At 40.1% G+C, this 24214-nt stretch overlaps 1 protein-coding gene across 7 annotated transcripts in view; it reads right to left on the bottom strand.

Moving 5' to 3' along the window:
- LOC110962602 (adhesion G protein-coupled receptor L3-like) overlaps positions 1 to 24214 on the bottom strand; it is a 266798-nt gene that overhangs the window by 232725 nt on the left and 9859 nt on the right. For all 7 annotated transcript variants that reach the window (XM_051943682.1, XM_051943683.1, XM_051943678.1 and 4 more), the window contains exon 2: positions 7425 to 7491. The gene's annotated coding sequence lies outside the window, so the exon portion shown is untranslated. The remainder of the gene's footprint in view (positions 1 to 7424; positions 7492 to 24214) is intronic.

The following is a 24214-nucleotide window of genomic DNA, read 5'->3' as shown; positions in this document are numbered from 1 at the left end:
ATAGTCCGAATTCACCGTCCTCCTCTGTCAAGACTTCAGAGGGGTCACCTGTGAGGCTGAGGAGGTGGGCTGTGACGGGCAATAGATTGGAAAAGAGGAAAGAAAATAGTCACAGAAAGATGTAGCTTTTCCAGAAATCACTTCACCAGCAAAGCGTTTGGAAATTGTGCTGCAGAGTGAGATGTGAAGTCGAACACACGCTAGAGGAGTTTTAACAATCCGGACAGATTTTGAAATGAGGTTGCATCACGTACAGAAGGACGAACTTCAGATATTCTTCTCTCTAATCTCAGATGTGCTACAAGACTGGGAAATCCCCGTGCACCACATACTACAAGATATCATGAAGGTTATTGCATCAGAGAGAGCAATCGGAGAGCAGAGAGCCATCGCAAGTGATCTAATTTGGAAGCAGATAGAAAAAAAAAAATGTTGTGAGCGTGTGTCGAATGTGCTACTTTGAATGGAGAAAAAACTAAATCAGAAGGCAACATGAGGAAACTGTTGGAGAGATGTGGTGATTGTGGTTTGTTCTTCAGCAAGAAGTAGAGGTGAAATTTTAGCAGAACTCAAAAATAACCTGTGATATTATTCAGGGCAGTTTGGATTTGTCTGTTTGCAGTTTGGGAGCTTCAGTAAAGCAGCAACAATTGGTCGGCATAATCTACAAGGTCGACACGAAAAATAAAACATCAACCAGCATTGTGAATCGAAAAACTGCAATTACATTTTGGTGCAACATCAGCCCCCTCAAACCTGTGCATCCTGAATATTTTGCATATTTAAAATCTCCACATATAGAGGAGTCTGTGCAATATCAGTATTTGCCTTTTATAATACAGATAATCAGTGCAATATAGATGCAATATGTATCTATATTAACAGTACGACTTCTTTACTAGTATTTCTACTCATGGAAGAAGCTGTGCAATATTATACATAAGTACAATATTGTTATTTTCCACATCCTGGGGAATTTGTACCATCTGAATATCTACATATGAAAGAATCCAGTTTATTTTTATTTTCTACTCATGTTCCCTACATGTTTGCACTGTGACCTTTGCTGTTGTAACACCGCAAATTTACCCCCTGTGGCATCAGTAAAAGCTAATCTTGTCTTTATTATTTAGTTTATTGTTGCAAATGCTGTTTTTCATCATCATTACACAACTGCTGTGTCATGACGTCAGTGGTTTTCAGCTCCAGTCATTGGTCAGGTGAGGTCGAAACGCTTTAGACAAGAGGTGACAGCAGCAGAAAAGCCAGAGAAGTTTACCAAAATCTCAAGCCTGCACAAAATGAAAAGTCTGTTTGCTCACTCTGTAGAGTTTAAATAGCATCACACAGCTGTACAGCAAAATGGATGAACACCTGAAAAGCAAACAGAATGCATTCATCTGTTTGCTTCTCTCCTACTCCCTGTGCTCACATGTCAAATTTAAATGCAGCCAAATTCCCAATGAAGCTGTTCTCATTGATATATTTTTTTTCAGTTTTTGTTGTAAGACAACGGAATGATTATGAAATAGTGATGGGAATGCGGTTATTAAAATTACATGCACTACCACAATCCTGTAACCTGGCAATAGCCAGATTAATAATTGTGTAGTACTTGATAGTACTTCACAATATCAATCTGGGACCGCTCCATGTAAATCCGTTCGGAGGAAAGAGGCACGGATTGGACAATGCAACAGTAAGTCCCGCCTCTGACAGGTTGGTTTTTAGCCAATCGCGGGATCTTCACAACAAGCGGAGCCAATTGGTAGATTAAACTCTTACCAAAACCCGTAGGTAAAAAAGCACAAACATCCTTACCATCCAGAAATGCGCAAAGCGCCTCTCGTTGTTCTTCCTTCAAAGAAGCGATAGGAGATTCAGCGAAAACTGACTTAATAGCAGCATCTACACGATCGTTGTCCTCCGTTGCCATGTTTGTTTTGATCTACTGGCGCTTGGTGTCGTCTTCACACCCGAATATCCCGCCCCACACACGAATACTGCTGCGTGATTGGCCCGTGCCAACTTGGCTCTGTACGAACAGTGAATGCGGGAGCGGTGCAAGATGGTTTCTTGAGAGATTTGTGAACTCACAAATATCACGAGAAATCAACTTGCTGACAAGGTTAACAATCCTGATTTTGTAAACGTGACGTGCAGGGCATTTAACTGTATTGTCATTGAATTTAAACCAAAGTCAGAGAACAATTGCACAATGAAGTGAAAATTAGCATTTTCAGCTGCTACTGATTGAACTTTTTCACTTGGTAAATAAAAACTTGTTGCTTCATACAATGACAGAGTGTTTCTAAATAAAAAATGAATTAAATTGAAGGGTCATTTTGCTTTTTGAAAAATGAATTGCTTAGATTAATTATTGACTTTTTAAATTACCCAACAGACTAATCAACAGAACAATAGTAGAATGTAGCCCTACATGGTATCAAGTATATCTAATACTCTGACCGAATATCAGTTCAGATCCTGATCTCTGACCAGATTACTCCTCAGATTTTTGGAGGGGTGAAAGGGGGGTAAATAGGTCAGAAGCTTAAAAAAATCTAACTCCACCCAGCATGTAGTTAATTTAGCAGGACAGGAAATAAAATTAAACACCGAGCCTGGCTCTGTCCATAAAAAAATAAATAAATAAAGAGAATCTAGTCATCAGCACTGCTGAAACTCACTAATCCACAAGTTACATGGAGTCTGCTTTAATCTGCTCCAAATCCTAAATGTATAAACAACACATTGTTGTTTTCAGGCGGATTACATGCTGGATATTTCCTGTGCTGAGTGTGAAAGGGCAACTAGTGGCCTATGTTCACTAAAACAACTAACTGCAATTCTTACATTTGTGCAATTCTAAACTAGCAATGCAGAATCTCCATATTTAACAGACAGATATGAGAATGGCATAAATGTTCTGCCAAAAAACAGAAAGCGGGCTTATTTCCTAAAATGTTGACCTATTCCTGTTGCCTCCTAACTTTTAAATTATTTATACCTGCAATATCGATTACAAACACAGTGTCAAAGCATGAATCACTGATTGGTATTGTTATATTTCTCGCATAGATGGATGCATTTATGATAATGCAACAGAATATTACATGAATATTGTATTAGAAAAGGTGGAGGCGGTGGACGTGCACACTGTCTCAGCAAACACCACATTAGGCACATTAAGTACGTGCACACTGATGTGCACACTGGCCACGGAGATGGAGCATGACCAAAAAACATGCATAAATATGTCGCCTTAAACCATAACAACAGTGCATAATTAAAGTTACAGCTGCTTTAAGTTCGGAACAAATGAAAACAAGTGTTCTTGTGTGAAGTTCCATTGTGCAAATCCACTTTTATTCTATTTAAAAAGAGGCAGCCAAGCGTAAATGGGTAAAAAACAAAAAAAGCGAGACACTCGAATGATTCTAACAGCAAATAAAGTAATATATGTGAATTTGCTATAGCTGTGGAGGTTAAAATCAATACCAATCAGGCAATTTGGCAAGTGTGCCACATGGACATAATGAGATGACTAACTGACATTTTCATACAGCTGCAGGAGCGTTCTCACATCAGCTGCCCGCCTATTGGGACAAAACGTCCACAAACATGTCTGAGCAAATACATTTCCAGCAGGTTGCTGTTGTCTTGACAACAGCAATTTGCACAGAGGGTCAACAAATTTGTCATTATCAGCCGTGCACTACACGAAGCAATGTGTGCCTTTTAAATAATTTGGTCATTTAGAGAGTTTCGATGCTCTGCTCGGTATCCTCGAGCCCAGCCCTGCTTTCGGCCCGGCCGTGGTTACCCAAGTAACAGGACGCGACAACAAAGACGTGCAAAGTCAACTACCTCTGGAGAGAATTCAAATTCAAGAACACTCCTGACACCGGCCAAAACCATCTCGCTAGCTTTTCATTCAAACGACCTGCTTTGCATCCTTTGGAGAAGTCCGGCCAGGATCCCACTATGAAAACAAACGGCAGGGCTTTAAGATAACAGAACCAAAACTTGGCCAGGGCAAAGTCTTTACGAGCCATCATGGTCAGACTAACCTGAATGGACGATGCTTGGGGAAACCGTGCTGGGTATGCAAAGCTTCGTAGGTGACTGAAAAGGAGTTTTATAGTCAAACCAGCTTTGAGACATTAACAAAACAAAGCCTGAATGTTCATGTTTATAAGAGGTTTTAAAATGCCGGAAGACAGATCATCAATGAAAAAATAAGCATTTTTGCGAACTCATATTTTTGGGATTTAATATGTAACAAACCCAAGGAACCAGGCTTTCTTGCGTCATCATTCCTCTGCATGTTGGTTGCATCAACAAAAATGGCTGTTTAACAGTGTCTTAGCAGAGTATGCTTTGGAGAAAAAGGCAGACGCTTCATAGATCTGTAGATTCTAGAGGACACAACTTATATCTTAAAAATCATAAAGTGGGAAGAGATTCTTTTATTGGAGACATACCATCTCAAATGATCACTGGCCTTCTGCTCGACCAACTCTGCTTTGCTTAAAACTATTTTCTCATAAACTATCAATATTTAAAATCGGATCTGTTGAATGTTAGATTAATGTATTTCGTACTTTCCAAGATACATTTGATTAAAGTAGAAGCGCATCAGTTTAGATAAAACTTTGGATCATTTTAAAGCTTCATCTACCAGTATTTTTGTGTTTGTGGTACAACTTGTTCAATCATTTATGAAAACTCAACAAAAATAACTGTGTTTGCTATTTTGTGACCAAATATTTCATATTGAAAAGTATTTTATATGTTTAGTTTTGCATTATTGTGGTATGCAGATATGTATGGTTCAGAAAATATCACTAACCGACTTCTGCATTAATACATTTTTTGTTCATGTGTGCTCAAAGGTGAGATTTTTCATGGCATTCCATTTTTTTCATATTTTAACTCATCCATAATTGCAGATTATTGAATCAACTTGCCCAACATTACAGATTCAGAATCAATGACATGTTGAGAAATAACAGTTGAATTTTCAGGCTTTTATCTTTAATAGTTCCTGACTACTATGGGACAACTTCAGCATTTAAACCTTTTAAAAATGTGCTCAAAGTGGGTTACATGGCAATTTAAAAAAAAAATAGATTTTTTTGATATCAGAAAGTACTTGATATATCAAGCTAAAATGTCACAGATATCTTTAGAAATATCTGTAGTTTAAATTTCAAGCCAATCAGAGGTGGTTGAGCAGCATTTGAAATGGAATGACCCATTATGACCCAAGTATGTGACTGAGTTTTTAGGGGTTAAATTAAATCACCAACCAGAGAAGGACTTTAACATATGATTCTTCCTAAACGTGAATATTCTGTTATGTTAAATACTGTGAGTCTATGTCAAGTATGATTTTTGCAGTACTTTGCCCAAAAACTGAGGTAGATTCGACTTAATCCAAAGTGACCACAAATTAGGCAGAAGAAGGTACATCAAATGGAGGTCGTAATTCCATGTCGGGGAGCATTAGGATATTTACCGTCACACCGATCCCTGGCTTTTAATTCATTTGACATCTTTCAGCACGAATACAATATCTGATTTCTGAGAAGCACCAGAACACGGTCACACCGCGTGACGTCTGAAGGAAAGCAGCGGGTTGCAGGACGAGTCACCGAAAACGTGTTTCGACACAGAATCGAGGACCAAGGTCATTATGTCTGTACCAGATCCTCCCTTCGTGTCTGAAAAATCACAAGGTGGAAGCGGCATTGGTGGCACGCACAGCTGCCACCTGCTGCTCTCAATGTTATTCAAATGACAGCATGATTTTATATTTTCACCTTACAACTAATGTGACCGTTACTCCTGTGTCAGCAACATTTACCGTCCTTTTTTTTTTTTTTTGCGAAGGATTTGCGTGCAAACGGGGAAATGAATTCAATAAGTGTGATTATCCTGGGATGTAGCTGAAGCTGGTGGAGAATATGAGGCCTTATCGAGAAAAAGGTGATGTGACTTGTTCACTTTATGCCTGAATCATGTTGAAAAAGACGATCCAACACACAAAAAAGAAAAAGCACTGCTGCAAGGAAGTTGTTAGGAAAATAGTGAAGGAGGGGCGGCCACATGGAGTCAGATGAAGGGGAAACAGGGGAGATGGATGTCGGAAGGGGATGTTTGTGTGGAGGTGAGTGAGTGGGGGGATGTCGGCAGGCAAAGCTATCATCCACAGAGCCCACCAGTAAACTCTGGAGGGCAAACAATCTCCCTAATTGAATTCAATCCAGGCTCACCGCAGGAGGGAACCGAGGCTAGTGGCTCCATTCGGTGTGGAGAGGGTTTGTAGGAGGAGGAGGTGGAGGGCTTCGGCTGGGCATGACAAGTGAGCGAGGAAAACCAAGATAAGTGCAAGAAGCAGAGAGCAAACACGAATGAGTTGCCGAAGACAGCATTGACAAACAGACGAGCCGGTGGTGAAGGTTTGGGTGGTTTAACCCTCGTGTTGTCCTGTGGGTCAAATTGACCTGTTGTAAAATTGGATAATGTGGCAAAATACATATTTTCACAGTGAAACTTCCAATGTCCATATCTTCAAGAAATTTTTGAACATTTTTTGGTGGCAAAAAAGAAAGGTTAAGAACGTTAAAAACATTTTAAAAATGTTTCTTAAGAACATTCACAAAAAAAAATCAACCAAAATCCAGCGAAATTCGCTGAATTTTGGTTGATTTTTTTTGTGAATGTTCTTAAAAAATATCAGAAGTTTTACTGATACATATATGTAATCACTTTAGATATTTTGAGGATTTTATTGGAAGATTTCGACTCATTTCTTGAAAGTACTGACAAGAATTTTCTTACCAAATCTGGGGGATTTTCTAAAAAATAAAACTGAAGGGAATTTTTTAAGGAATTATTGAAATTTTTTATTGAAGGTTTTGAAAAATTTTCTGAAATTTGGGGAATTTTTTGCCGAATTTTGAGATTTTGAGACAAGGAAACAATATTTTTTAGTGCCTGTGAATGAAGACAACAGGACGGTTAAGGAGTGACGGAGGAGCAACACAATTTGATGCGGAGAGAAATGGAAGTCAGCTGCACTTTGCATTTTGATTTCACCAAAAAAAAAAAAAAAATTCATCATCTGCATCAGGTAATGAAATCCAAACACGCTCGGTGGATGGTTACCGACCCAAAAATGAAAGAAAAAAAAACTCTCCTTGTTGCTGGTGGCAGAAATGAAAGGCTTACTAGTCATGTCCAGCAGATTTACATATGAAGATGAGCACCTATTGTGAATCATCTTCATAAACATCCCATGAACAAGCCCGATTGGCACACATGAATGCTCTTCATCACTGGGTGGAACCTCTTGTATGTATAATCAGGGATCTATTAATCAGGTGTGATGCTGTCAAATAAAAATTGTACTTTACCTTTACCGATGTGAGGAGGAGTTTCTTGCAAATTCCTGTATATCACATCCCAGGCAGTAAAAGCATCCTGGGGAAGGAAACAGAAAGAGAAGAAGCAGGTTAGAAAACACTTGTAAAATAAGGAGAATAATTAAAAACTCCAGCAGGAGGCACCTTAACGTGCCTCTAAGTCACAATTAACAGATTTAAAGGAATACAGGAAATAATTGCTTTTCTGCATAGGAAGTGCTACTTTGTCACACAAAAACTCTTTATTTTGGTCTCTTCTGGGTCGGCCATTATTAAGTGGCATCTTCATAAATTTTTCAGCTGTTGTCTGGTTCCCACACTGGTGCTAGAGCGGCTGTATGAAGAGCTATTCAGGTCACATCAGCTTTTAATGGCTGATTTATTAGGGCCCAACAGGGGCTCGGTGATGGGCTGCAGGACAAAGAGCCTGTTTTAAACTGCATTAACACTCTGCAGTAAATATCCCATACAACATTAGCATTTTGATGACTGCCTCGCCTCGTCACCTTTCCCGTTTCCCCCCGTGCACATTTTGCTCTCCTTCTCTGCCTCTTTAGCCGGCACATCAATCCATCTTTCGCCACTTTCTCTCGGCCGTCGTTTTCGTTTTTTGCCGCTCAACAAACCAAACGTATACATGAGGGTTAATTCCACACTCAAAACAGGACGGTTCCCCTGCTGCAACACACATTCTTATTGTGATGCAAACAATATTTACATGATTTATAATTAAATCTCACATGCAATCATGAACTGACGAGCGCTTTTGTAATTGAGGTGTCTATGGCAGGTTGTGGTCTTGAATAATGAGCTAAAATTAAAAGGATCAATTAGAAGTACTGTTTTATTATGCAAATTAGGTAGATACTGGAATTAAAGGGACTTTTTTTAAAAAAATATGAAGGTTGTCCATCACATGTCAACCTATTTTTAAAAAGCACTGATTTGAAAATTACTAAAAAGAAAGCATTGCACAAACAAAATCATGCAGAGCAAAAATTGTCCCTTTATGTCAAACTGTGCAGAGATGCGACAAGAGAAAAAAAGACAAGAAGACAAATCTCAGTTATATTGCCAGATTTCTAAATATCATCTGGGCACAATGGCCAACCGATCTTGGCTTCCGAACAAGAGCCGGGGCTGTGCTTCATCAAATCTGCTGTTCATTATGTTTGATCAAATTTGAGTCTTTGGCAGAGGAAGCAGATGCTATAGGTCAATTCAGCTCGAACTGCTCAAACTAGTTTGGTCAACAGAGCATCTGCCAGTCATTTAGCAGTCCTGGAAGTGTTTGGAAAGGAACACAACTGCACCATATTGCAACAATCGCGATCACAAACTGTTGCACTAAAGGACACCCGGTTCACACACAGCAGAAGATAAAAATCATATTCTGGACAGTGTAATGAGCCATAGTTGGGTTTTATCATGTACGATCACTGGATCTTTTTGTCTAATTTGCAGTAATTGTGCAGGTTTTTTATTATTTTATTCCTCACATTTAGCTCTTATAAAAATCCACTGCTCCTCTGCCTGGTCTAACTCACTGAGCAGAAACAGTATTGGAGCCAAACGTACTGCTCTCTTGTAATCATCGGTGTTAAAGCACTGGCACTAGCCGGGAACTGAAGCTTCCAAAATATCTTCAAAGAGTTTTGGACCAGGGAAGTACACGCCAGGCACCCAAGGCAATCGTGTACCATTACTACCAGGATATTCATTCCAAAGATATGCAGTGGCAATGAACTACGTACAGAGAATGACCTGACATGACATCAGTGGAGCAAGCTGCTTATCAACGCCAGGATGCTCATTAATGGAGGCAGCAAGGGTGGTTTAGCTTTGTACTACCACATAGCTGGTATTACAACACAAAGATGGGATTATACGGGCGATTTCTGTCCACAATATTGCATTTGTGATTTAAAGTTGCACTGTACAAAATGTTTTCTAACAGTTTTTAACTGTAGTTTTCATTAACAATTTACTAATATTTTATAGATTTTTGCCAGTTTTCTTAAATTACAGATAATTTCAAGTAAAGACACAAGAAAAAAGTATTAACTCACATGTAAACCCTAAAAATAACAAACTGAAACTGTAAATAACATCCACATCAAAAATGAGAATTTTTACGAATGGTAAGTCTTCTACATTTAACCAAAATATTCCAGATTTTTTTACTGCATTTAAATTTAAAAAATAAAATAAATATAACTGTTATTTTATAGTTTTTCCTTGTTTTTTTTTATTACAGATAATAATAATGCCTGTATTGATGGAATACTAACGCACACAAATCTGAACTCTACCCGCGAACTGCATTTCTGAAATTGGCATGAGGCGATTACCAAATGGAAGTGATTTTTGTCACAATTCTGCATTTACTTACATTTTAGAGTTCTGCATTCAAATATCCTGACAGAGCCCATTTCAAATAGGGAATGTAAAAGGTTTTCATGGGAAAAGAAGGCCTGCTGAGATACCAATATGAGACGAGACTGAGAGCGGGATTAATTTTACATCATGTCATTAACTTTTCTCTGGCTGCAACCAGTTGGAGCAGAAGCGAGCTGACAGTAGTGTGAAAGATTTTTGTTGGAGTGCCAAGTGATCCTGCAGCCAGGATCACTAGATATCTCCAAGTGAGTGATTGCCTATTGCTGAAATGCATGAGTGCAAAAGGAGGTACTATATGTAGTGACTCTATGGCATTAACACACAGAAAATTGGCCCTTTCTTTGTCACATTATCTACTGTACTCAGTTTTTCAGTTCCCCTGGCGAAGGGAGTGCTTTCTAAATTACAAAGTGATGAAACACAGCATGACTATCCAGCTTTCACTGCCATGAACTTACACCCAAATTTGATTTCACACTCCAAAAGTGATTCATTGTGGTACGGTGTGCTGGGTATCGCTGCTAAGTGTGGTCGTGCTGCAGCAGACTATATTTCTGACCACGCCTGACAGTAATGTTGGGTGTAACAATTCTTTTTTTTCCTCCTGCGTGTAAGATTTAGGGCTTAATCATCCCTTATAATGATCATTTCAACAACACTAAAGGAAGCATTAAAGCAGGGGGAGAAGCTATCATGGGCTTACAACAATGTGATGTGCAGTAGCAATTTTTCTCAAGTCGTTATGTGTATGCCTTTTCCACAAAGTAGCAGCTTTTCCCTCAAAGCATACAAATAAATTAGTTGACCTCACGACCTTAATTATCTTACAAAGTCTCTGTTGATGCTGATAAACTGAATTCATCAAAGATGACGGAGCCAGCCATTACTGATTTAGTTTAATTTATGGATACTATATAAACGCATCTAAAGCATGTAGAACACTTGAACTCGAGTACAGAGTGTTAAGTCTGAACAAGCAATTGCACACCTGCACAAAAGCACACAAAATAATTAGTAGCTCAGTGGTTTTCTTGACTAAATAAAGCATTCTGCTGTAGCGTTTTTCCTCACCAACTACAGGTAAAAAATAAAAGAAAATGCAACAAAAGAGCAGCACGAGCGCTACTGAAGAACAAGGACAAGAATGAGCGAGAGAAACAATGCTTTTCACATGAATTTAAGCCAGTTATACTTTTGATGTCGGGGTTTGCGGATGTGGAGGCACCCACGGTTAGTAGTGGTAGCTACCAGCATGGTTTAATACTACATGTCGGAGAATCCTGAAGTCAGCAAGCACTTCATGAGGAGCAACTGTGTTAGAAATACAGCAGAACAGTACCTGCTGTGTCTCTTTACAGTGCAATACGATAAAACCCAGTCTACAGAAGACAAAACATGATTTTAACGCTATTCATGATGCTTGGAAAATGGGATCGCCACTTGCATTTTTTTTTAAACGATTGGTATCAGCAAGAACCTAAACTCGATCCTTTTGGATGCAAATTTACAAATTAGCTTCGGTAAGAGGTCATTAAGCATCACAGAAATCTGTGTCATGGTGCCCATTGCTAATTAACACTCCACAATGCTCTTGACAAAACAAAACTCCATGTAATCCGAGTGAACCTCTCGTCTGGTTGCTACAGTATTACACGGTACGATGGTCCACCTGGTGGTGCGACCATGTACTGCAGCTGATCTACGATGCATATTTTCTGACACGCATGTAGAGAATACAGTTTTTTTACTGTCTTTTAGAGTTTGTGGAGCCACAGTACATCCTATTTTTGAAATGCTGCACTTCAGACGATGACCTGTTGTGCTACAAAGTTCATGACCGTCAACATAAAATTTAAGGAACAGCTTTGACTCATCTTAATGCGTTGCAGAGGTAATTCATTGTCAACATATACTGTATCTTGCTTTAAAGGACTTTAATATGCTTGCTGTGTGGAAAATGGCATTGCAGTGAAACTTGGTATGGCAGATGCTAAACATGAAATGACTCGGATGAAAAAACACGATCATAAAATCCTTAATCAACTGCAAAAAAATGATACCACGGAATGTAATTGCAGTACACACTCAATGCAGCTGCTTTATACATTAAAACAAAGGTAAATGACAAGAACAGCAAAGGGAAAATGGGAGCAAATATGACTTCAAAGCTATTCATGATGCCTGTAAGACAAAATCTACAATAAACTCTGTTTTTCCAGATTGGCTACACTCGCCGTCTGCTCCTCTGCAGCTGTTGGTTACTTCAGCCTCAGGCTTCATACTGTTTTAAGGTAGTCAACAAATCACGATGGAGAGTACTGGAGCATGAATTTGACCAAATGTGGAGAAGCAGGGCAGGACTAACAATACTCTCCCTGTCGGAGAGTAGTGCAGTCTTGGAGAACACCAAAAAAAACTCCCATCCCTGCTCGTCATTGTGCGCCAAAGTGACCTGCAATCAGGAAACAACAGCACATATGAGGAAAGCGGCAGACGCATGCAGCCGCTGTATGACTGATCCAAGTCGACAGCCTGTGGTGTGTCTTTATAAAAGCATTTACTGAGGCGCAGCGCCGTGGCCTGCCGAAAGCTCATCAAAGAGTGGCTTATTTTATCAGCCAAGTGGAAAATGTGCTGAGAAAGAGAGGGAGCGGCAATAGTGAGGAAGTCAGCGAGAGTAACTAAGCTATTGTGCCCATCGCTGACCCAAACACCCGCATTACAGTAGTCACGGCTGCTCACAACAAAAGCCCTAATCGGCGGAGCAGGGCTCTAAATTAAATGACCCTGTAGTTGTGACACTGTAACTGACAAGCTGGCCTGTGCATGCTGAGGCCAAAGGCAAAGGAGATATGGCTAATGAACAGAAAATGTATTGAAATGGTGGCATCTTCTTACAAGTACAGACAGCCCTGAGTAACCTACATACTTTTCTGTGTAGTATTCAATATGCGCTGCTTATTCGCCTACTTGCAGCTATTTCATAGATTATACAGACTTTAAAATGAGCCGCTCGGAGAGACAGAAATAACCGAGCTTCATAAAAATTTCCCTTGCGCCCTCAGGTAAACTGCACTTCCAGTATAACATACCATGACTTCCACCAAATGTAACTATTACACCTCTCGCACTGTGAGAAAGGAGCCAGCGTATATTTCTAAATGCCTAAATCTGAGTTTAGCAGAGCGACGGCAAAGCGGGGGAACAATTCATCTCTGCATCAAAGTGTGAAACACAAACAAGACCTTTGTTGGTGAAATGTGAGTTCAACAAATTGCGTTACGTCGCCATCATCAGTTTCAGTATTCATAGCCAGGGAGGGACTGCTCATTCAGAAGAGAGGGGAAGCTTACCAACCGGAGTCAATGGGCAGCATTTATAATGCATGGGCAGCATCCCTACCCCCAAGGGTCACATTAAATTCAGGAAAGCTGATAACAATTGACTGAGGTTGCTGGCGACTGCAGGCAGATTATGTATAGTTACGCGTCTGCTTTCTCATTCTCAGCTTCTTCACTTTCTCGGTATCCACTTCTCTCTTCTGTTTCTGCCCCACATCTCCTCGATCTTAATCTTTTTTTTTCCTCCCTCAGCTTCTACTTTTCTCTCTTGCTCTGGCATACAAATGAGAAGAGACGGCGAGGGACGTACAGCAGCGAACAATGCGGTCCATCCCCGGAAGACTTTCTTACACACCGACCCTAATTGCCCTTAATTGGAGAGGGATGAACCTTGGGATATGCGCGTGTAGGTCCCTCTGTATTGTATGCATGAGCGTGTTATTGTTTGTGCGCATTTGTTTGTGGAATGAGACTTACATGATAAACACACATAGCCTCCGGACTAACGTGTTTAGCCAAAGTGGCAACACAGCACCTCTGTTGTAAATTTTTGAGACGTGGGTGTATGCAAGCCCATGTGTTTGAATATTCATGTAAATTTCTTGTTTTGTTTTGTTTTTTTTCCAGTCCACAGGGCTTCGATTGCTTCTCAAGCCCGAATAGGATTTCTGTTATCACATATCTCACCAGCAAGCTCATTGTAGAGTCTTAAAACGGCTTTATGATGCTCAAATGCATGAAATATATGGTCCAAAATAAGCAGTCAAAATGCCATACACTTACACAGCAATTTCGCCCCCAACCTCCACTGGGGGCCAGGGAGCTGTTTACCTGAGCTGAGGAATATCATTATGATAATCACGCTTGTCTTTATTTGGAATACATACATATTCCCACCGCGATGACCAACCTTGCAGCAGAACATAAAAGTCAATAGAGGGGAAAATTGTATGGGTGACAAGTGGGACTTGACACCATAGGTCCTTCACGAGGGTGCACGTCGTGTGCATGTACAATCAGCCATTTAGCATTTCGCTTTGATGATAACGTCACATGGAGAAGCACACTTGTTCTGTGGAGGGCTACCAGTGCAAGGCCATGAAGAGACTCTCAGGGAGACGGGCAGGATGCACTCGAGCGCTTCAAGACATCAAAAAGGAAGATTACCTTCAATGGGGGTCATGATGTACACACACACATACTGCTTTCAGTGTGTTGCATAAAACAATGTCATTGTGCTTTGATGTAAACAATAAAATGGAATTTATTTTCATTTTAAAATCAACAGATTCAATATTTTTTGTAGATTACAGTGATTTGTTTAGTAAAGTGGTCTTGTAAAAAGTTAAAATGCCAGTTGCAAGCGCTTATAGTCCAATGTGTAATTTTCTATTTGCTTATTTTGATCAAAAATGTATCTAAAACTCAAAAGGATTCAGTTTAAAATGAAATAAGTCAGAATCACTAAAAAATAATGTTTGAGTGCAACAAGAAATACCTAACACGGCAAATTGTATCAATATTTTCAAGTTATGACAACTTTCAGAGAAATTATGTTTAAACAACAAACTATATTGAGTTCAGATAATTAGCTTTTCCACCACAATCCAAAGTATTTCTTAATTACTTAATGATTAGTAGCATGAATGCAAGTTTTTATATTGACTACTCATAAAATTAAGGATTTTTTTTTTAAGTGTTATATACTTAATTACTTGCCATTATTTTGAAATTAGTTAAGAAGTTGAGAAATTTAATCAAATAATTGAAGCTGAAAAAGGGTGAAGAAAATATCAGGCTATTAAGTCAATATTATTGAGTTACCGCAATTTAGTCTTTAACCAACTAACGTAGAAATCTGGGTTTAAATTACACACAATATTAAGCTGATGCAACACAACCATCACAAAAAGACTTTTAAACTTTAAAGTTTTAGCTCAGTCATTAAATTCTATATATATTTAAATCTTGCACCAATGCTTTTAATTAAGTGTTAGAAAAAGTTCCTTTGAATTGCTTGGATTTAGATTGGAAACCTACAAACATTTATTTGTCACAGTTATAATGATTCAAAGTTTCAACTAAAAATGACCATCAATAATTAATCTGTAATGTATTAATGTCAAACGATCAGTTGATAGTTTGCAGGACAAAATGACAGAAAACTGACAAGAATGACTAATTTTGAGAAGCCCAAGCTGACATTTTCAAATCTTGTTTGGCTGATAAATCACTGTTTCAGCTTTAAAGTACTACATTTATCACTTGGTAATTGCTGAGGAATTTCCATTCAGGACTTGTGTCATTATATACGGTATGCACTAGTGAGAAAGGGACTCTGTTCTAACTATTCCACATCGGCCTCTTCTCTCCTCAACAGAAAATCTGCAACTGATTGAAGACGTGGATCGAGTTACAGGTAGTTTACTCCTGAATCCTGTTTCCATGTGCACCCCAACCAACCTTCTGTGCCCTTGCCCTCCCCGCTCTGACAAACATGGAACTTGACCCTTTCTGAATTCTGAAGCAGACCTGCACACTGAATATAACCTTGGCATAAGGAGCAAGATGTGTTTCCAATAAACTCAGCTTTGTGTGTGTGTGTTGGTGTGTGTGAATGTATGCAAGCTCTGTTTATGTGAAATTCAATTGTGTATGTCCTGGTGTATACGCGCCTGTGTCTTTGCGTAGGTTTCACTTAACCGCATGTGTTTATTTGTGCCTATGTGGCTGCTTTTAGGTGTGTGCATGTGTGTTTGTAAGGGTCTTGCGAGGGTTCAATGACCATGTGTGCAGCAGGGGGGCTCTGGAGTGTCTCAGCACCCAAGGCGCCAAGGACATGGCTTGACAGGTGTGCGTGGAGGACCTAGTGGTCTGCACAACAGCGGCGGGCAGCAGCACAATGCGCCCATTCAGGCCTGGAAGGAGACAACCGAGATATCGCAGGACCCCTGTGAGGAAAGGGGGTGGTCATCGAGGGCCATGTCAACTTTTCACTGCGACTACAAAGAAAGACATAACTGCATCGGCACAGTAATGGGCTGTGTGACCTCATGCTGGGAAGCTGTCTGCTGGTATGTGACGGACCGAGGCTGTCTACAGTTACTGCCGCAGACTGATTCTGCTCAGATAACTTTGACTATTCAGGCTCAAAATTGGGTGTAATGTGGACTTACAGGTCTTCATAGGTGAATAGTTAAGAATAGCTGCGAAATTACGCTGGAAAGACTTGGAAGACTTGTCAGAGTAAATGAACAGTGAGTTATATACTACACTATAATGTAGTGCAGTGTGGTTTTATTCCATTTATCCCCCAGTACGTGCCAGATCTATCCAAATTCAATCAGCTCTTCTGCAAAAATTAAAAAATTCCAGCACAAAAAATGACTAATTTCCAGTTTGGCATTCACTCCTCATTTACTAGGATTAACAAAGTGACCATTCAGATGGTAATTTTTTTATTATCTCTGAAATTAATAACCTGGGGGAACGTTTCTTCAGGCAATTTCGAGCAAGTGCTAAGACATGCCTGCACAGCCACTGAATTATCATTTCAAATGCAGCACAATGCATAGCAGAGCACACACACACAGGCAGACCAAAGGAACTCGCATGACAAACCACTGCCATACACAAGCTAATGGGCAGGATGTGACACAAATGGCCAGTCTTTGAAAGAATTACATGGCAGTGTGGTCCATACGTCTTTAACGCACATCTGACAAGAGCTTTTAAAACACACACACAATGCCACCAGCACTGTCATCCATGCAGAAAATTGGACAGCCATCCTTCAGCTCCGACATAAATCTGTGGGGTAGCAAAACGCATCGGAGAGCAATATAGCATAGAACGAGTCTCTGCTGAATCCAAAAAGTAATTGAATCGAGGATGAATATAGACAGGGTGGGATGAGAGTTGACGGAAAACATGTCTCATGAATTTGATGCTCGGCAACACAATTTTTTCAGGAAAAAGATGCAGGAAAGGGTATGTCTGTGAGAAAGCGGCAAATTATCACAGAAGGGAGGAAATTTGTGAAATAATCTGGAAATGTTTTGCTGTCTGCCCTTGAAGCGAAGCTGAAAGACTAGTTTGTTTTCCAACACAAACCCCGTCCACACCTTTTTATGGAGGAAAACATGAGCGAGATAACCTTAACCTACATGTGTTGTTGCCACATACTACACACCACCGGTCTCTTCAGCTGTGACCCCAGAGGCCCAAGGCTATCTGCCCGCTAAATCACATTTGTAGAGTCATATTAAACACGTAGCCCTGAGGAGAGCAAAGGCTCAGTAAGAATGATAGGCATTTTTCTATCAGTCAAAGCCTGCACTGAATTTATTCCATGATAGTGGCTTCTGTGGTAGTATGTGGCAATTGACTGTCTTTAATGTTACAAGATGAGCTGCATTGAATTCATCCTCGCTGCAGGAGAAGATAAAGTCCACGTTCTCATCAGGTCACCCAAACTGAAATGAAATGAATTGCTATTCTTGCTAATGCGTGACCTCGATGCATGGAAAAAGGTGGATTTATGCTCATAATTATGAGAAATGGCAGCGCGGTATAAAAGAAAAGCTCGAGAGGTCTACTGTATGTGTGCACTCTCTCTCCAAAATACTGAACAAGGTATGGACAACCTTTTCGCTACACTCTCAAAGTGCCCCTAAAGTCCCCAAATCCCACCTCTAATGTCAGAATGTCACTGCCTGTACAGGGTTGTGACTGCTGTGCCAAGAAAAAAAAATGAAGCTGGGAAAAAGGAGGAAAAAACTATACAAACTAGTGAGCAGCAGTGTTCTGAGGAAACCAGTTTTTACTGACTGAAAACAGGATTAAAGGCATGCAAATGCAACTGGATCTTTGAAGTAGCTTTACTTAATTTGAAGATTACAAATTATCATCTCATTACGAAAAATAACGCAACTTCTGTCAGCTACATCTACTTGTTGAAAATGCACTGCAACCGAAAGTTGTCCATTTAGGAGCACATCTGAAGATTTTTATTCACAGAAAGTAGCATTGGTTATGCCATTCATCACGAGAGAGCCCATGTTATCTTTTATAGCAGTTTTCCTTTCTTTTAGTAGATTTGAGCTTTTTTGTGCTTGTACAAGGTCTGCAAACCGACAAAATCACTCGAAAGAGAGTTATTCTCTCCTGCAGAAAACACTGCCCCTTACCTGCCTGAAACATCTCATCTGAAGTCCAGACTTATCTTCTGTTACTTATTTACATCGTGTAAATCATTTGCATATCGTCTGACTAGCAGCTAGTCAAACAAAGAATGAGCCCACTGATTTGCATTTTGTCATCATTTCTTAACTCGAGTCGCATCTGCTAGAGCTTTCCCTCTATACTCATAGGTTGATAATACATTACCAGTGTTGTCTAATGACACAATAATACAGTGGAAAACAAAAATGCTTTCTGGACATCTAGAAAAACCACCAGAATAAAATCACAAAACATGTAAACCTCCACAATAATTAATTATTTGCATACTTTTAAAGGACTCGTACAGAACCTTCACACAGCAACAACACTGGTTTGAACAATACAGTTAATTTTCTTTCTTCATCAAAGGTTGTGAAGAAATTTAATTTGATCTAACTGCAGCAATCATGGGAAACTTTCCATAGCCACATTTGGCGGCAAATGGGCTGTTGCAACCACAGCCCAGCCTAGTGCACACCTTTGGAGCCCAGTATCTTAAAAATGATGTCCGTAGGAGACAATTTTACAGCTCACAATTTTAGTACATAAAATGGTGCACCTTGTAAAAAGCAAGTTGGACAACTAGCCTGTAGGGTGGCAGATGCAAGGCCAAAGTTCATCTCCAGTCACAAACCTGTAATTGATTATTGGCTTTTTACTACCTGTAATCCTTCCCCAATGGAGAAAATTGAACAATTTTCTCAACTGATTATCAAAAGCCTCATCAGTTAATCAAAAGTTAATGAACAACATAGTACAGCAAGTATAATTCCATGCTGATCTAATCATTTTTGATGACGTACATGCCAAAAGCACCTACTGTGGCTTGAATACATGTTGCATTGGTCTATAGCTGTGCTGTCCCAATCTTTGGCTCAACCAGAATACATAGGTACAGGCTAGTCAGCATTAAAAAGTCTTTGTCATGGTGCCGGTTGCTCGCTAGACTCCCACAATGCTCTCTGTTTGCCAACACTAACTGTATGTAGTCTGAACTCTTTGGGTTGTGATAGTATTCAACAGAAAGATGCACTGCATAAATGTCTCTTATCTGTTTTATCAGCTAATTTATTTTCAATAAAGTGTCAATTATTTTTAAATTATTAACAGAAATTGAATGACCAACTGTTTTTATTCCTGTTCCCTAAATATAAGTATGTGTGTTATTGTCTTAACGCTATCTGAATCAAGCTTACCCATTGTTTATCTGCAACAACCACAATCTTTAGTCAGTCTCAGTCATACCAGTTATTAGATACTGATATAATAAAAAAAGCAAGATTTTTTTCAATGCAGTCACTAGACAACTTTTACAATTGTCCAAGACTGACATTCTTGACTATCAACATGCTTGGTTGAATTTGAAGTATTTTTAATCGATATGCACAGGTTTTCATATCGCCAGCTGACTTTGTGAAATGGAGAAATGCCTCCTAAATTTGGTATCAGTTCCAAGAGCAGTTAAAGTAATCCGTTTGACCCCCTTGCCTTTTACCTGTTATGGTTTGAGATGTTTTTGTTAGGTCATGTAGGAATCAGGTTCGGGGAGTCAAATTCATTTTAACTGGGCATAATAACTCATTCCAGCTACCCCGTGGAGGTAACGGTATAGCAAGACACTAAATAGCAAACCTTTCCACAAGAAGAAACTATATATGTTGACCGTCAGCATATTTTACGGTTTCTGTTACATGGGTCGTGCATAGGTCGAGAATGAGATTTTAGAGCAAGGTCTGCAGGTCAGGAGATTTGTTCAGCATATTTTGCATGCCATTAAAATTGTATATGGGTATATGAAAACAAACTGACAGTGCATGGTAGCAGACACAAGGAGACAGATGGCTGCCGGAGTGGGGTTTCTTATGCATGACGAATTGTCGCATCTGCTGGTGTGAAAGTGCAAAGCTCGTGGTCAGGGGAAGTTTTCAAGAAAAACTAGAGGAGGTGTAATCTGAAAACAAGCAAAGGCTGTCATCTGCTTCCAAAGGAACTGATCTTTTTATAGTCCAGAGTCATCTGCAGTCGCCGAGTCGGGCAGGAATCCTGCGGGGACCTGAGGGCAATCAAGGTGGCAGTCTCTGTCCTGATACCCAGGTGAGGTGACATTCTGCCAAAATAAAGGCTTACGATCGCAGCAAACTGCACCTGAAATTGGTATGAATCCTTAGGGGTAAAGCTGGAGCTCAAAAGGTCCGTCCACAAGCTTTGTCACACCTTGTCATCCAGGTTACAAAAGCGTTCGGCCAAAGTTTGTCAGACGTCAAAAAAGATCACAAATACCACCAAAACTCCATCAAGATAAAGTGCTCATGTGGCCTCTGTCCAGACCTGCCTGAAGTCCTTTCATTTCACAGGCATTTCCTAATTAGATGAGAATCATAGTTTGATGTACATGGTCTCATATTAAATGCTATGCAGGGAAAAAAAAAAAACATATGTACAGGCTTCATTGTTTGCCTGCAGTGCAGCGATAGAGAAGGTTACAATCGTCTCTCCTTCTCTCCGGGGCGTCCGCAGATGCAGAGGAAAAATCAATGCACAAAAAAGCACTTCATTCCTCCTCACTTTCAACCTTTACTACTGGTATAATTAAAAGTGGCTTCTATGGGCCTTCCAATCCAAATTTCCCCACCAGCTGGTAGCCTGCTCAAAGTCAGCAGCAGGGGAAAGGCTTCTCTTCAGACTGTTATTGCATCATGTATGCAGGACTCATGTTGACTATATGAAATCCACAGTATAGTTACTGTAACTACACTGGGGATATGGTGATGAGAGTGCAGACACAGGTATTATACAGCAGGATATGGTCAAATAACAGATTGCAATTAGATTTTTTCCCCTTCAAAGATACAATCAGATACTAGAAAACTGCAACTGACACCAAAACCAAAGCAAAACCTAGTTTGACCCGTTTAATTCCCATTTCCACCGAAGCAACTCGAAGAGTGTGAATTATTTTTACACACTCCTTCTGAACACTGCGGCGTCCAACACTGATAACACCAGCCGAGAGACAGAAATTAGCAAATTACCTGTGTGTCACGGCTGCATCCGAGCCGCTGGACCAATTATTTCTGCTCTGCTGCAATTGTAAAGGCCTCTCCAGCTGTGTTTGACACAAAGCTGGCTTAGGGAAGCTTACTTCTGACCAAAAACATAAACAAGATTACAGGAGGCTAACCTTTCACGGCGGCACGTGAGTGACAACAGAGCCTCTGCTAAATGGACCTTTGCTTCGAAACTGTCAGAAGTGGTGCATTGTCTCAAGACGCTTCGGGAAGAGACCGAACAGCTAAAGGAATAAATGGAACAAAGTTATCCTTGCTGTCTATACCAATCAATAAAAGGCTGTTCATTAGTAGAAACTGCACAGTGCACAGAATTAACAGAAAAAGACAGAACAAAGCATTAAGGAAGAGAATCTGCAGGCACAGGTGTAATAAAACAGGATTACAGATGACTGCTTAACTCCAGCAATCCACTGATGACTTCCAAAGCAATAACTACACCCACCTTATTAATCATTATAGGCAGAAATTCCATAAAGGGCTGACCTCCACTGACTCGAGCGAGCTCATTGTCTAGTGGCATGCTGCAGTTTCATATTTTCCAAGCAGAACAAGCATGTTACTGTGTTAAGCTATTTGCTCGGTGTCAACCTGACTTTTAGCTGCATTTATTATGTATGAGAGGGTTAAAAGGGGTCCATGAGAAGATTATAAAAGCTTAACATTTTGATGAGATTAATCTAGCTATCAATCTTTGCATGCATAGAGGAGTGAAGCAATTATAATGTGGCAGTTGATGAACAAATAACATGAATATCGTTATGAAAGTCTGTTTTAAACCCACCCATAGCATGCCCTGGAAGAAAATGTGCAATCGTGAAGATGTCGAATGTGCTGCAACTATCAATGCGGAGTCTGTCAGAAGACGGAGTATCAGTGCGGAGAACAGGAAGGGAGTGGATGTCAATTGCCTGGAGAGGACGATCTGACATCTCAACTCCCACTGTCTGTCATTCTGTCTTCCCCCCGATGATGTATGGACGCTATACGGCACCGCTCACCCAGCAGAACCAGTCGATACTACCAACGCTGAGGAATGCTATAGAGAGACAATGGAGGGCTGTGACCCCTTGTTATGGAATGACAAAACTCCATGAGGGTGGAGGGGGGAAAAAATGGGGGCCTGTTTATATCATTCAGTATCAGTCTGCACTTCTGTGGTGGCATTTTAGAAGAATTAAACACTGCAAGAATATCTTTACAAATACCATCTGTGGATGGACTTTGGGTTTGATAAAGTTCCAATATAGTTTTAAAATAAAACAGAGCAAACTTTAGAGGAAGTAGAGGAATAAACGCGGCTTATTTCCATCATTGCTGTTTGTAGTTTTGGCTCAACCAAGCTTTCAGTATCTGATAATAAATTAATGCAAAGTATGAACTGAGAAACACAAACAAGAACAGTTTCTTACATTTATTTTACCACAGTTTTCAAGTCTAAAGCATATCACTACTTCTATTCATTAGACAAAAGTCTCTAAAACAGCATAATAGACCATAGGGATATAACAATTATCAGCCTGGGCAACTATCGTGGCTGACATTTGGCATTTTTCTAATTATAAGTATGATTATTTCTACTGGCCGACTATTGCTAAATTAAATGTGCTACTTCAGGTCTGATGCAGCCTCCTCTCTCTGTCTGCAGTCACTCTGTGGTCTCAGAAATATGTCTCAAGCAGAGACACAAAAGACAAGAAACACAACCTGTTGCCACAAACCTGGCAATTAGCTTCTCTTGCAGTGGCTAAAGCTATGCCAATGGTCAACTTAGAAGGCAGCCACAGATTAACCTGAAACAGAGTCTGGAAAACTATAATTAATAATGCTTTCAGATGTGGACCTTAGCGGGCAATAAAAGAGGTTGAAAAGTGAAAGATTAACAAAATAGAGAAGAACAGCAGACATAACTACAGGAGAAAAACTGATCAATCTCAGTCAAACCTAAATAAACAGAGGAGAGTGTCCTGATTTAATCACTCCTATATCTATTTTCCACACCCAGTTATAGTCATCCTTACTAACAAAGAAGTCTAGTTATCAATGACGGGTGTAATGCTAACAAATGCAGTTTAAAAATTACGTTTAATGTATATCGGTTCCAAATATTGGTTATCGGCCTTTCTTGATTGCCAATGTTCAGCATCGATGTTCAAAAACCCACGTCAGTCGATCCCTAATTGACAGTACGCATAATTTTCTTAACTTTCTCAGTGGGTGTTTGCCATAACTGCAGCTAGGTCTCAGAACAACACACTCAACAATTTCAGCATGCCAGCATAAAGCGCTGAATTCAGGCCTCGAACCGACTTGACGTGCCCGCGTAGGCCGACCACGGGAAATAAGGGCCCCCCGTTTTGTTGACGCTCGCCCATGGGGTTCTCACTTCCTGCCTGCACAGCCGCGCCGTTATCTGCTGCTTATTATTTGGCTGAACGAGCTGGAGCTGGGGGCTCACGAGGCTCACTTCTGACATAATGACTGATTACAGTCTTGTGGCTCCCCTCTAAGAAATCCCACAGTTTCCTCCGTTGCGCCATGGCGGCTCAACATCACAGGCAAGACCAAGTGGATGTAAAGGAGAAAGAGGGGGGTGGTTGGTCTTTTTCTCCTGTGACAGCCGAGCTGCTACTGAGTCCTAGAGCTGTCACGACTGACAGAGACCTCGGTGGATACCTGGGTCACACTTGTCATCAGGTCCCTTGTTAACGAGGTTTTTTTAAAGACTAGAATAACATATAAGCTACAA

This window comes from Acanthochromis polyacanthus, chromosome 23 (assembly GCF_021347895.1).
Source record: "Acanthochromis polyacanthus isolate Apoly-LR-REF ecotype Palm Island chromosome 23, KAUST_Apoly_ChrSc, whole genome shotgun sequence".
NCBI classification, from domain to species: Eukaryota; Metazoa; Chordata; class Actinopteri; family Pomacentridae; genus Acanthochromis; species Acanthochromis polyacanthus.
Note: the sequence above shows the minus strand (reverse complement) of the source record. Positions and strands in the feature narration are given on the sequence as shown.